We start from the raw sequence: 13895 nt of genomic DNA, 5'->3' as shown, positions 1-13895 counted from the left end.
GATCAACACCGGCTGACCCTGAAGCAGGGGTTTTGCCAGACTTAGAGCATTGTAAATCGCTCTTAGCTCCAGTATATTTATGTGAAGAGACATCTCCAGGCTTGACCATACTCCCTGGAAGTTTCTTCCCTGTGTGACCGCTCCCCAGCCTCTCAGACTGGCATCCGTGGTCACCAGGACCCAGTCCTGTATGCCGAATCTGCGGCCCTCTAACAGATGAGCACTCTGCAACCACCACAGAAGAGACACCCTTGTCCGTGGCGATAAGGTTATCCGCTGATGCATCTGCAGATGTGATCCGGACCATTTGTCCAGCAGATCCCACTGAAAAGTTGTGCGTGGAATCTGCCGAATGGAATCGCTTCGTAAGAAGCCACCATCTTTCCCAGGACTCTTGTGCATTGATGCACAGACACTTTTCCTGGTTTTAGGAGGTTCCTGACAAGTTCGGATAACTCCCTGGCTTTCTCCTCCGGAAGAAACACCTTTTTCTGAACCGTGTCCAGAATCATTCCCAGGAACAGCAGACGTGTCGTCGGGGTCAACTGAGATTTTGGAAAATTCAGAATCCACCCGTGTTGTTGCAGCACTAGTCGGGTTAGTGCTACTCCGTCCTCCAGCTGTTCTCTGGACCTTGCCCTTATCAGGAGATCGTCCAAGTAAGGGATAATTAATACGCCTCTTCTTCGCAGAAGAATCATCATTTCGGCCATTACCTTGGTAAAGACCCGAGGTGCCGTGGACAATCCAAACGGCAGCGTCTGAAACTGATAATGACAGTTTTGCACCACGAACCTGAGGTACCCTTCATGTGAAGGGCAAATTGGGACATGCAGGTAAGCATCCTTTATGTCCAGGGACACCATAAAGTCCCCTTCTTCCAGATTCGCTATCACTGCTCTGAGTGACTCCATCTTGAACTTGAATTTTTGTATGTACAGCAGGCTTTTTCAACCAGTGTGCCGTGGCACACTAGTGTGCCGTGACCAGTTGCAAGGTGTGCCGCGGAGCCAGAGCAGCTTCCTGCACCTTCAGAGTGAACTGTTGGCCCGGGCTCTTCTTAGAGGACCAGTCATGCTTTGGCCACGACCTATGCCTTGAAAACGATGTGATATCATAGGTCACAGCCGCCGCGTCTCATCACCCAGCCAGCCCACCGCCTGCATACACATCTTCCAGTTCCCGCCTGCATACACAGCTTTCCTTGCCCACCCACATCCACACCTGCCCGACCGCCCGCTGCTCAGTATTCGCAGAAGTCCACTATGAACAACCCCCACCACTGAGGGACAGGGAGGAGGACAGCTGATTATAATATTTTTTATTTTATTTCTCCTGTGGGGAATAATAGGATTTCAATAGAATTTATGTGGGGAGAATAAGGATTTATGGATTTATGGGGGGAACAATGTGAATAATTCATGTGGGGAGCAATGTGATTGTTTTTTCTGTGTAGGCCAATGTACAGTATGTGTGGAATTTTTTTTACTGTGAGGGCCAATGTGTGTGTTTTTTGTTTTTTTCTGTGGGGAACGGATGGTGTGCCTTGGCAATTTTAAAATATTGTTCGGTGTGCCGCGAGTAAAAAAAGGTTGAAAATCACTGATGTACAGGTTCAAAGATTTCAGATTTAGAATAGGTCTTACCGAGCCGTCCGGCTTCGGTACCACAAATAGCGTGGAGTAATACCCCTTTCCCTGTTGTAGGAGGGGTACCTTGACTATCACCTGCTGAGAAAACAGCTTGTGAATGGCTTCCAATACCGTCGCCCTGTCTGAGGGAGACGTTGGCAAAGCAGACTTTAGGAACCTGCGAGGGGGAGACTTCTCGAATTCCAACCTGTAACCCTGAGATACTACCTGCAGGATCCAGGGGTCCACCTGTGAGCAAGCCCACTGTGCGCTGAAATTCTTGAGTCGACCCCCCACCGCTCCTGAGTCCGCTTGTAAGGCCCCAGCGTCATGCTGAGGGCTTTGCAGAACCCTGAGAGGGCTTCTGTTCCTGGGCAGGGGCTGCTTGCTGCCCTCTCTTACCCCTTCCTCTGCCCCGAGGCAGATATGACTGTCCTTTTGTCCGCTTGTTCTTATAGGACCGAAAGGACTGCGGCTGAAAAGACGGTGTCTTTTTCTGTTGGGAGGGGGTCTGAGGTAAAAAGGTGGATTTTCCGGCAGTTGCCGTGGCCCCCAGATCCGATAGACCGACGCCAAATAATTCCTCCCCTTTATACGGCAATACTTCCATATGTCGTTTGGAATCCGCATCACCTGACCACTGTCGCGTCCATAAACTCCTTCTGGCAGATATGGACATCGCATTTACTCTCGATGCCAGAGTGCAAATATCTCTCTGAGCATCTCGCATATAAAGGAAAGCATCCTTTAATTGCTCTATAGTCAACAAAATACTGTCCCTATCCAGGGTATCAATATTTTCAGTCAGGGAATCCAACCAGACGACCCCAGCACTGCACATCCAGGCTGAGGCGATGGCTGGTCGCAGTATAACACCAGTATGTGTGTATATACTTTTTAGGGTAGTTTCCAGTCTCCTATCAGCTGGATCCCTGAGGGCGGCCGTATCAGGAGACGGTAACGCCACTTGTTTTGATAAGCGTGTGAGCGCCTTATCCACCCTAGGGGGTGTTTCCCAGCGCGCCCTAACCTCTGGCGGGAAAGGGTATAATGCTAATAACTTTTTTGAAATTAGCACTTTTCTATCTGGGTTAACCCACGCTTCATCACATACATCATTTAATTCCTCTGATTCAGGAAAAACTACAGGTAGTTTTTTCACCCCCCACATAATACCCCTTTTTGTGGTACTTGCAGTATCAGAGATATGCAAAGCCTCCTTCATTGCCGTGATCATATAACGTGTGGCCCTACTTGAAAATACGTTTGTTTCATCACCGTCGACACTAGATTCAGTGTCTGGGTCTGTGTCGACCGACTGAGGTAAAGGGCGCTTTACAGCCCCTGACGGTGTCTGAGACGCCTGGGCAGGTACTAACTGGTTTGCCGGCCGTCTCATGTCGTCAACTGATTTTTGTAATGTGCTGACATTATCACGTAATTCCATAAACAAAGCCATCCATTCCGGTGTCGACTCCCTGGGGGGTGACATCACCATTATCGGCAATTGCTCTGCCTCCACACCAACATCGTCCTCATACATGTCGACACACACGTACCGACACACAGCAGACACACAGGGAATGCTCTTATCGAAGACAGGACCCCACTAGCCCTTTGGGGAGACAGAGGGAGAGTTTGCCAGCACACACCCAAGCGCTATAATATATATGGGAACAACATTATATAAGTGTTGTTCCTTATAGCAGCTTAAATATATCAAAATATCGCCAAAAAATGCCCCCCCTCTCTGTTTTACCCTGTTTCTGTAGTGCAGTGCAGGGGAGAGTCCTGGGAGCCTTCCTCACAGCGGAGCTGAGCAGGAAAATGGCGCTGTGTGCTGAGGAGAATAAGCCCCGCCCCCTATTTCGGCGGGCTTTTCTCCCGGAGTTTTAGATATCTGGCATGGGTTAAATACATACATATAGCCTCAATGGCTATATGTGATGTATTCTTTTGCCATAAAGGTATTAAATATTGCTGCCCAGGGCGCCCCCAGCAGCGCCCTGCACTCTCCGTGACCGCTTGGTGTGAAGTGTGTGACAACAATGGCGCACAGCTGCAGTGCTGTGCGCTACCTTCATGAAGACTGAAGAGCCTTCTGCCGCCTGTTTCCGGACCTTCAATCTTCAGCATCTGTAAGGGGGGTCGGCGGCGCGGCTCCGGGACGAACCCAAGGGTGAGACCTGTGTTCCGACTCCCTCTGGAGCTAATGGTGTCCAGTAGCCTAAGAATCCAATCCATCCTGCACGCAAGTGAGTTGAAATTCTCTCCCCTAAGTCCCTCGATGCAGTGAGCCTGTTGCCAGCAGGACTCACTGAAAATAAAAAACCTAAAAACTTTTTCTAAGCAACTCTTTAGGAGAGCCACCTAGATTGCACCCTGCTCGGACGGGCACAAAAACCTAACTGAGGCTTGGAGGAGGGTCATAGGGGGAGGAGCCAGTACACACCACCTAATCCTAAAGCTTTATTTTTGTGCCCTGTCTCCTGCGGAGCCGCTATTCCCCATGGTCCTGACGGAGTCCCCAGCATCCACTTAGGACGTTAGAGAAACTAGTGTGATAAGCAGACAACAAAAACATTATACTAATGATGGTGTAAAGTGTCTAGTTTAGAAAATCAATAAAAAAATGCAAAGCATACCTCCCAACTTTGTCCCCTTCCAAAGAGGGACACACGCGCGGCGAAGCCGGGCGCGCTCCCGAAAAAGGGGCGTGGCCTGAGTAAAAGGGGCATGGCTTCGCGGGAGGACCCACGATCGCGAGCCACGCCCCCGTTTTCGTCACTGAGGGGGCATGCCCAGCGCTCTGTGAGCCGCTGGCATGCCCCCTCTCCCTCTGACTTCAGTGAATAGACGCTGTGCGCATGCGCACTGCGTCTATTCACCGCTGCTCTGCTAAGCAGGGCAGCGACAGACAGAGCCTCCCAACTGCCCCCCCCCACCGCAGGACACTGCGGCCCGCGGGTGAGACAGCGGGACAGTCCCCAAAAAACGGGACTGTCCCGCGAAAATCTGGACAGTTGGGAGGTATGTGCAAAGCCTAAACCAATACTGTTGCGAACAAATGCCTCTTGCAGGAACATGTACAAAACACACAGAAAGACGTAACTCTAAGCACACATTATGTATTATATATATATATATATATATACACACACACACACACACACACACACACACACACACAGTTGTGCTCATAAGTTTACATACCCTAGCAGAATTTGTGATTTTCTGACGAGGCTGAAGTTAGCCTCTTATTCGGCCAGCTTCTTATTCACTTCTTATTCAAGCTCTAGCTTCTTATTCACTTCTTATTCGAACTCCAGCTTCTTATTCAGATCATTCAGTTTTGCAAGGGTTAATGAGTCTTGGGTAACAAATTTGACACCTGAAATCAACAGAGTAGGTTCCCTTACATATGACCCACTTGTATTTTGCATGGCCCAATGCTGTTTTGGGCATGAAATACACTGGCAAAGTGGGCGCACACACCATATTTGACCATTTTGAATAAGTAGCTGTAGTTTTGCAAGGGTTAACTAGTCTTGGGCCACATATTTGACTCCTGAAATCAACACAGGGTGGTCACTTACATATGACCCACTTGTACTTTGCTTGGCCCAACACTGTTTTGGGCATGAAATACACTGGCAAAGTGGGCACAAACACCATAATTTAAAATTTTGAATAAGTAGCTGTAGTTTTGCAAGGGTGAACCAGTCTTGGGCCACAAATTTGACCCCCAAAAACAACAGAGGGTGGTCACTTACATATGACCCACTTGTATTTTGCTTGGCCCAACGCTGTTTTGGGCATGAAATACACTGGCAAAGTGGGCACACACACCATATTTTACCATTTTGAATAAGTAGCTGTAGTTTTGCAAGGGTTAACTAGTCTTGGGCCACAAATTTGACCCCCAAAAACAACAGAGGGTGGTCACTTGCATGTGACCCACTTGTATTTTGCCAGGCCCAATGCTGTTTTGGGCATGAAATATACTGGCAAAGTGGGCACAAACACCATTTTATAAATTGCCATTTTGAATAAGTAGCTGTAGTTTTGCAAGGGTTAACTAGTCTTGGGCCACAAATTTGACACCTGAAATCAACAGAGGGTGGTCACTTACATATGACCCAGTTGTATTTTGCTTGGCCCAACGCTGTTTTGGGCATGAAATACACTGGCAAACTGGGCACACACACCATATTTTACAATTTTGAATAAGTAGCTGTAGTTTTGCAAGGGTTAACTAGTCTTCGGCCACAAATTTGACCCCCAAAAACAACAGAGGGTGGTCACTTGCATGTGACCCAGTTGTATTTTGCTTGGCCCAACGCTGTTTTGGGCATGAAATACACTGGCAAACTGGGCACACACACCATATTTTACAATTTTGAATAAGTAGCTGTAGTTTTGCAAGGGTTAACTAGGCTTGGGCCACAAATTTGACCCCCAAAAACAACAGAGGGTGGTCACTTGCATGTGACCCAGATGTATTTTGCTTGGCCCAAAGCTGTTTTGGGCATGAAATACACTGGCAAAGTGGGCACAAACACCATTTTATAAATTGCCAATTTGAATAAGTAGCTGTAGTTTTGCAAGGGTTAACTAGTCTTGGGCCACAAATTTGACACCCGAAAACAACAGAGGGTGGTCACTTGCATGTGACCCAGTTGTATTTTGCTTGGTCCAACGCTGTTTTGGGCATGAAATACACTTGCAAAGTGGGCACAAACACCATTTTATAAATTGCCATTTTGAATAAGTAGCTGTAGTTTTGCAAGGGTTAACTAGTCTTGGGCATCAAATTTGACACCCGAAAACAACAGAGGGTGGTCACTTGCATGTGACCCAGTTGTATTTTGCTTGGCCCAACGCTGTTTTGGGCATGAAATACACTGGCAAAGTGGGCACACACACCGTATTTTACCATTTTGAATAAGTAGCTGTAGTTTTGCAAGGGTTAACTAGTCTTGGGCCACAAATTTGACCCCCAAAAACAACAGAGGGTGGTCACTTGCATGTGACCCACTTGTATTTTGCCAGGCCCAATGCTGTTTTGGGCATGAAATATACTGGCAAAGTGGGCACAAACACCATTTTATAAATTGCCATTTTGAATAAGTAGCTGTAGTTTTGCAAGGGTTAACTAGTCTTGGGCCACAAATTTGACACCTGAAATCAACAGAGGGTGGTCACTTACATATGACCCAGTTGTATTTTGCTTGGCCCAACGCTGTTTTGGGCATGAAATACACTGGCAAACTGGGCACACACACCATATTTTACAATTTTGAATAAGTAGCTGTAGTTTTGCAAGGGTTAACTAGTCTTCGGCCACAAATTTGACACCTGAAATCAACAGAGGGTGGTCACTTACATATGACCCACTTGTACTTTGCTTGGCCCAACACTGTTTTGGGCATGAAATACACTGGCAAAGTGGGCACAAACACCTAGTTCCGAAACCGAATGGATCCTCCCGGCCCATTCTAAACCTCAAGTCTTTGAACAATTTTGTGAAGGTTTCCAAGTTCCGTATGAAAACCCTTCAATCTATTGTTCTGGCTTTGGAGCCCATGGACTATAAGGTATCCAGTGATCGCGCTGAGCCAAAAAAAAAGTGGGTCCCAGGGACCCCTCACTTTTGAAAATTGGGGTCCTACCGGTCTTTTTCTGGGTCCCATCGGAATGAAGGTTCTTTTAAACTTAACCTTGTTTGGACACTACAAAACGGTTGCAAGGTGGGAGGATGGGGTGACAGTGCTGCTGGGCTGTGTAGCATGCAGGACACCCTGCACCAGAGGTATAACTAGACATTTTGGTGCCATTAGGCAGAAAGTGAATTGGTGTCCCACCTCCCAGACTGCAAAGTATAGGCGGTGTGCGCCGAAGGTGCGCCACAAAATTTTAGTGGCGTGGCTTCATGGGGAAGGGGCGTGACCACATAATAGTGCCAATTCACATTACGCCACACAGTAGTGCCGCTTATACACATTGCACCAGGTAGAACCTCCTATGCACACTGCGCCAGGTAGAGCACTTTATACATATTGCGCCAGGTATAGCACGTTATACACAATGCACCAGGTACAGCACGTTATACACTTTGCACCAGATACAGCACATTATACACAATGCACCAGGTACAGCACGTTATACACTTTGCACCAGGTACAGCACGTTATATACTTTGCGCCAGGTACAGCACGTTATACACAATGCACCAGGTACAGCACGTTATACACAATGCACCAGGTACAGCACGTTATACACAATGCACCAGGTACAGCACGTTATACACAATGCACCAGGTACAGCACGTTATACACAATGCACCAGGTACAGCACGTTATACAATTTGCACCAGGTACAGCACGTTATACAATTTGCACCAGGTACAGCACGTTATACACTGTGCACCAGGTAGAGGACTTATACAAATTGCGCCAGGTAGAACACGTTATACACATTGCGCCAGTTATTGCACGTTATACACATTGCGCCAGTTAGAGCACGTTATACACATTGCGCCAGGCAGAGCACGTTATACACACTGCGCCAGTTAGAGCGCGTTATACACAATGCGCTAGGTAGAGCACGTTATACAATTTGCACCAGGTACAGCACGTTATACACTTTGCACCAGGTACAGCACGTTATACACTTTGCACCAGGCACAGCACGTTATACACTTTGCACCAGGTAGAGGACTTATACAAATTGCACAAGGTAGAACACGTTATACACATTGCGCCAGTTATTGCACATTATACACATTGCACCAGTTATACACAATGCGCCAGTTAGAGCGCGTTATACATAATGCGCTAGGTAGAGCACGTTATACAATTTGCACCAGGTACAGCACGTTATACACTTTGCACCAGGTACAGCACGTTATACACTTTGCACCAGGTACAGCACGTTATACACTTTGCACCAGGCACAGCACGTTATACACTTTGCACCAAGCACAGCACGTTATACACTTTGCACCAGGTAGAGGACTTATACAAATTGCACAAGGTAGAACACGTTATACACATTGCGCCAGTTATTGCACATTATACACATTGCACCAGTTAGAGCACGTTATACACACTGCGCCAGTTAGAGCGCGTTATACACAATGCACCAGGTAGAGCGCTTTATACAATTTGCACCAGGTACAGCACGTTATACAATTTGCACCAGGTACAGCACGTTATACACTTTGCACCAGGTAGAGGACTTATACAAATTGCGCCAGGTAGAACACGTTATACACATTGCGCCAGTTAGAGCACGTTATACACATTGCGCCAGGCAGAGCATGTTATACACACTGCGCCAGGCAGAGCGAGTTATACACACTGCGCCAGGCAGAGCGCGTTATACACACTGCGCCAGGCAGAGCGCGTTATACACACTGCGCCCAGTAAAGCACGTTATACGTAATGCGCCCAGTAAAGCACGTTATACACAATGCGCCCAGTAAGAGCACTGAGGCACACTGCACCAGGTAAGAGCATTGAGGCACACTGCACCAGGTAAGAGCACTGAGGCACACTGCACCAGGTAAGAGCACTGAGGCACACTGCACCAGGTAAGAGCACTGAGGCACACTGCACCAGGTAAGAGCACTGAGGCACACTGCACCAGGTAAGAGCACTGAGGCACACTGCACCAGGTAAGAGCACTGAGGCACACTGCACCAGGTAAGAGCACTGAGGCACACTGCACCAGGTAAGAGCACTGAGGCACACTGCACCAGGTAAGAGCACTGAGGCACACTGCACCAGGTAAGAGCACTGAGGCACACTGCACCAGGTAAGAGCACTGAGGCACACTGCAACAGGTAAGAGCACTGAGGCACACTGCACCAGGTAAGAGCACTGAGGCACTGCACCAGGTGAGAGCACTGAGGCACACTGCACCAGGTACGAGCACTGAAGCACACTGCAGTAATCACCGGCGTCATCCTCCTGCCCCCCCCCCCCCCCCCGGGCTGTATCGGACACAGAGAGGGAGACAGGGAACGCACCACACGTGCAGGGATCGGCGTCCTCCTTGATCTGGTGGGTTAAGCTGGGCTTTGTGACTGGGGCTTCCCGTGGTGCCGTCTGAGGCAGTGGCCGCGCTGCCACTCTTGCTTCGAGGGGTTGAACACCTCAAAGCAAGAGCGGCAGCGCGGCCAGATGGCACCGCGGGAAGCCCCAGTCACAAAGCCCAGCTTTACCCACTAGATCACGGAGGACGCCGATCCCTGCACATTGCCAGCACCTCTCAGACCCCCCTCCCCCCGTAACCCATCCCGCACTACTCTTCACTCACCGACACCGAGTCACCCGGCCTCCGCAAGCAGCCAAGCGCCAAGGAGGAGGGGAAACTGGCTCCACCTCCTCTTTATATAATTCAGCCTGAGGCCAGCTCGTCAGTTAAACAAATCCCCTTTAGGGATTGGCTAATGAGGAGCGTGTCCCCGGGGACCCTCCCACTTTGTAAACTGGAGTCCCATGTCTTCAAAAACGGGTAAAAAACGCGCCATAGCGCGTTTTTGCGATCACTGGTATCTATGGACACACCGGAAACTTACCTACATATACCTATTGCCATATCGCATCAACAAAACCTGCGTTTGGCTATTGGCAACCTACATTATCAATTCCAGGCCTTACCTTTTTGCCTGACCACGGCTCCGCAAATCTTCAACAACGTCATGGCGGTTATGACTGCCCTACTCCGCTGTTAGGGTATCAGGATCCCACCAGGTCTGGACGATTTGTTTATCCTGGGAAACTCCCCAGAGGTTCTCCTCCGTCATCTGGAACTGACGGTCCAATTTCTGCAAGCCCACGGGTGGCTCATCAACTGGAAGAAATCCTCCCTGGTCCCTGCTCAGAGCATGGTGCACCTGGGGGCATTGTTGGACACACTCAACCAACGGTTGTTCTGGTCTCAGGAGAAGGTCCTAAAGCGTCAGGACAGTAAACAATACTTCCTTTCTCGCCCATGAGTGTCGATACACTCGGCGATGCAAGTACTAGGCCTCATGGTGTCGGCTTTGGACATGGTGGAGTATGCTCAGTTTCACTCTCGCCCTCTGCAGAAGCCAATCCTTGCCAAGTGGGACGGCCTGCCTCACCGGATCAGATCTCACATGATATCCTTGACTCCAGAGGTTCGTCTGTCACTGACCTGGTGGCTACAGGACCAACAATTGAGCAGGGGTCATCCCTTCTGGATCTCCAACTGGGTCCTTCTGACGACGGATGCCAGTCTGCGGGGTTGGGGTGCAGTGTTGTAACTACATTCTCTTCAGGGTCGGTGGACCAGGGAGGAATCTCTCCTCCCGATAAATATTCTGGAGTTGCGGGCAGTGTTCAATGCTCTGAAACTTGCCCTGACTCTGGTACAGAAAAGGCCTTTTCAATTACAATTGGACAATGCTACCACTGTGGCATACATAAACCATCAAGGCGGCACTCGAAGCCGCATGGCAATATTGGAAGTGTCAAAGATCCTTCACTGGGCGGAACGCCATCTGCCAGCCATATCGGCAGTGTTCATTCTGGGGGTCCTCAACTGGAAAGCGGACTTCCTCAGTCGTCAGGACATACACGCCAGAGAGTGGAGCCTTCATCCTAAAGTATTTCAACTCCTAGTAGACAAGTGGGGTCTACCAGATGTAGACCTGATTGCGTCTCGACACAATGACAAGGTTACGGTCTTCGGAGCAAGAATAAGGGATCCTCAAGCAGCGTTCGTGGACACACTGGCAATTCCATGGAACTTTTGGCTGCCGTACGTGTTCCCTCCGGTGTCACTCCTGCCCAGGGTAATAAGGAAGTTCAAGCAAGAAGGAGGAATCCTACTTCTACACGCTCCAGCATGTCCCAGAGTACATTGCTTCTCAGACCTACAGGGTCTCTTGATAGAGCGTCCTCTTCTACTTCCACAATGCCCAGACCTCCTAGTTCAGGGCCCCTGTGTCTACTAGGATTTGGCCCGTCTGGCTTTGACAACGTGGCTCTTGAAGCTTCCGTCCTGAGTGCCAAAGTTTTTTCTGAGGCGGCCATTCAAACGATGTTGAAAGCCTGTAAACCAGCTTCGGCTCGGATTTATTATAGAGTCTGGAATTCTTACTTCACCTGGTCTGCGGCTAAGAATTATGATGCATACAAGTTCAGTACTGCAAAACTTTTGGCATTCCTGCAACAGGGCCTGGACTTAGGCCTTCGTCTGGCCTCCCTCAAGGATTATATTTCAACCTTGTCGATATGGATTCAGAGAAAAATTGCGTCTCTGCCCGACGTTCATACTTTCACTCAGGGTGTTCTAAGGATTCAACCTCCCTATGTCCCTTCGGTGGCTCCTTGGGATTTGTCTGTTGTTCTAGATGCCCTGCATGAGGCCACGTTTGAACCTCTTGAGTCTGTGGACCTTAAGTGGCTTACGCTTAAGGTCTTGTTTTTGCTGGCTATTGCCTCTGCTAGACGGGTTTCGGACTTGGGTGCCTTGTCATGTCGGTCACACTTTCTGATTTTTCACTGTGACCGTGCGGTTCTTAGAACTCGCCCTGGTTATTTACCTAAGGTAGTGTCATCTTTCCACCTTAGCCAAGAGATTGTGGTTACGGCCTTTATCTCTCCTGATTTGTCCTCCAAAGAGCGGTATTTGGATGTGGTACGGGCTCTACGTATCTACGTGAAGAGAACCGCTTCCCTTAGGAGATCGGATTCTCTATTTGTTCTTTTTGGTTTTCAGAAACGTGGCTGGCCTGCTAATAAGCAGAACTTGGCCAGATGGATTAGAATGGTGATTGCACAAGCTTATGTACAGGCTGGTCTTCCAGCTCCTGCAACTATCAAGGCCCATTCTACTCGTGCTGTTGGACCTTCTTGGGTGGCCTGCTGTGGCGCCTCCCTCGAAAAATTGTGCAAGGCGGCTACGTGGTCCTAAGTGAACACGTTCATTCGGTTCTATGCCTTTGATACTTCCGCCTCCCTGGATGCTCCCTTTGGACGCCTGGTTCTTGTGCCCGCTACACTGCATCCCCACCCATGAGGAACTGCTTTAGGACATCCCCAATGTTATTCCCTGTGGAATACTAGTGTACCCAGCTGCAGAAAAGGAGATTTATGGAAAGAACTTATCCTTTGTTAAATCTCTTTAGGCGAGGTACACTGGATTCCACAGGGCACCCACCCTGACGCACTTAGCTTCTTTGGGTTTGTATGGCATTAGTCGCTGGTACCTTCTCCTGTTGTGAGAATGTGGGTCTGTGTGGCTACTAACTGTTGTTGTATCTTTTACCTGCTACTGCATTGGACTGGTTAACAAAACTGAGCTCCTGTGCATGCAGGCGGGGTTATAGAGGAGGCGGTGCAAGGCATCCTGGGAACAGTCAAAGCTTTAGCCTGTTGTTGCCTCGGATCAATATCCAACTCTACACCCCGATGTTATTCCCTGCGGAATCCAGTGTACCTCGCAGAAAGAGATTTAACAAAGTTAAGTTCTGAAAATAAATCTCCTTATTATCAGATTCTTATATAGCGCAGCAAATTCCGTTGAACTTTACAATTGTAAACAACTGTGAAAAACAAAACTGGGTAAAAACAGCCAGATATAAGGTAGGAAAAAATAAGATTTTACTCACCGGTAAATCTATTTCTCGTAGTCCGTAGTGGATGCTGGGAACTCCGTAAGGACCATGGGGAATAGACGGGCTCCGCAGGAGACTGGGCACTCTAAAAGAAAGATTAGGTACTATCTGGTGTGCACTGGCTCCTCCCTCTATGCCCCTCCTCCAGACCTCAGTTAGGATACTGTGCCCGGAAGAGCTGACACAATAAGGAAGGATTTTGAATCCCGGGTAAGACTCATACCAGCCACACCAATCACACCGTATAACTCGTGATACTATACCCAGTTAACAGTATGAAATATAACTGAGCTTCTCAACAGATGGCTCAACAATAACCCTTTAGTTAGGCAATAACTATATACAAGTATTGCAGACAATCCGCACTTGGGATGGGCGCCCAGCATCCACTACGGACTACGAGAAATAGATTTACCGGTGAGTAAAATCTTATTTTCTCTGACGTCCTAGTGGATGCTGGGAACTCCGTAAGGACCATGGGGATTATACCAAAGCTCCCAAACGGGCGGGAGAGTGCGGATGACTCTGCAGCACCGAATGAGAGAACTCAAGGTCCTCCTCAGCCAGGGTATCAAATTTGTAGAATTTAGCAAACGTGTTTGCCCCTGACC

The 13895-nt window shown here is 48.7% G+C and overlaps 1 protein-coding gene across 6 annotated transcripts in view; it reads right to left on the bottom strand.

The window, feature by feature from the left end:
• CEBPG (CCAAT enhancer binding protein gamma) overlaps positions 1–13895 on the bottom strand; it is a 152557-nt gene that overhangs the window by 31321 nt on the left and 107341 nt on the right. Inside the window, exon 1 of one of the 6 annotated variants that reach the window (XM_063940352.1) lies at positions 4845–4956. The exons of the other annotated variants lie outside the window; for them this stretch is intronic. The gene's annotated coding sequence lies outside the window, so the exon portion shown is untranslated. Of the gene's footprint in view, positions 1–4844; positions 4957–13895 lie in introns of those variants that run through there. 6 annotated transcript variants of the gene reach the window in all.

The sequence above is a fragment of the Pseudophryne corroboree genome, chromosome 9, assembly GCF_028390025.1.
Source record: "Pseudophryne corroboree isolate aPseCor3 chromosome 9, aPseCor3.hap2, whole genome shotgun sequence".
Classification (NCBI taxonomy): domain Eukaryota; kingdom Metazoa; phylum Chordata; class Amphibia; order Anura; family Myobatrachidae; genus Pseudophryne; species Pseudophryne corroboree.
The sequence above is the reverse complement of the archived record's forward strand: the minus strand, read 5'-3'. Positions and strand labels throughout refer to the sequence as shown.